Raw genomic sequence first — 959 nt, 5'->3', positions numbered from 1 at the left:
TGGTCAAGTGCGGGTTGGTTGACTTCACACATATCTTTGAATTACTTCTCAGATATGTGCAGCATCACGATGTTTTCCTTCACCGTAAGAACGTCGGAATTAAGTCTTAAAATAATTATTTGGTTTATTTTAGGTGACAAAAGAAATGTTAGGCAAACTAAATGATGGTTGTCGAGTTGATTATGTGCTACAAGAGGCGCCATTCGAAATGATAAATGAATATTTATTCGCTATGAGCAGCCATGTTGGTTATTGGTAAGATCTTTGTTACTAAATTATTCAAACTATCGTTAGACATTATACTAAACTGATATAAAAACGGCTAAACACTCACGTATATACGTCCGGTGGCGGTACCGACTAGTGTCGAATAAGTACCACTCATCCTGATGAAGGGCCCTCGATGGGCTCGACTAAATTGTTTAATTTCATACAGACGAAGTCGCGGACAACAACTAGTATTAGATAAAGACAGAAAATGTATTGTGTGAAAGAGCATACGCATATTGTAAGAGTAAAAGTAGGAAAGAGTATAATTACATTCAAATATCTTAGAGGCTCAAGATCATGTGTTAGAGCCTTTAAGATATGTGAATACAACTATACATAGTACATGTTGATCAGGGAGTCAGAGGACACGATGCTGCTGATGCTGCGCGAGGTGTATTCATGTCGTGGTGTGCGACCTGATGGCTGTCTGCCTCAGAATACTATGAAGATGGAGAGGACACGCTTTGTTAGTACTATATCTTGTCTCTCATCAGCTCTAAGTCCCCACTGAGAGTCTCATCTACCATAAGTGAGACTGTGATAGTGAATGCTGGTCCAGTGCAGGACTTCACACATTTGACTTTCTCAGATATGTGCAGCATCACGATGTTTTCCTTCACAGTAACAACATACGATAAATGTACATATGTAAAAACACATTGGTACATGACGGGATTAGAACTCAAGAC

General features: G+C 39.1%; 1 long non-coding RNA gene across 1 annotated transcript; it reads left to right on the top strand.

Annotated features, from left to right (window-relative positions):
• The first annotated feature begins 113 nt into the window (after positions 1-113).
• LOC106113962 (uncharacterized) lies at positions 114-737 on the top strand. The gene is made up of 2 exons (XR_001227687.1): positions 114-255; positions 625-737. It is a non-coding gene; the product is annotated as an uncharacterized LOC106113962 (long non-coding RNA).
• Positions 738-959: the final 222 nt, after the last annotated feature.

Source organism: Papilio xuthus, unplaced genomic scaffold (genome assembly GCF_000836235.2).
Source record: "Papilio xuthus unplaced genomic scaffold, Pxut_1.1 DF829678.1, whole genome shotgun sequence".
NCBI classification, from domain to species: domain Eukaryota; kingdom Metazoa; phylum Arthropoda; class Insecta; order Lepidoptera; family Papilionidae; genus Papilio; species Papilio xuthus.
Note: the sequence above shows the minus strand (reverse complement) of the source record. Positions and strands in the feature narration are given on the sequence as shown.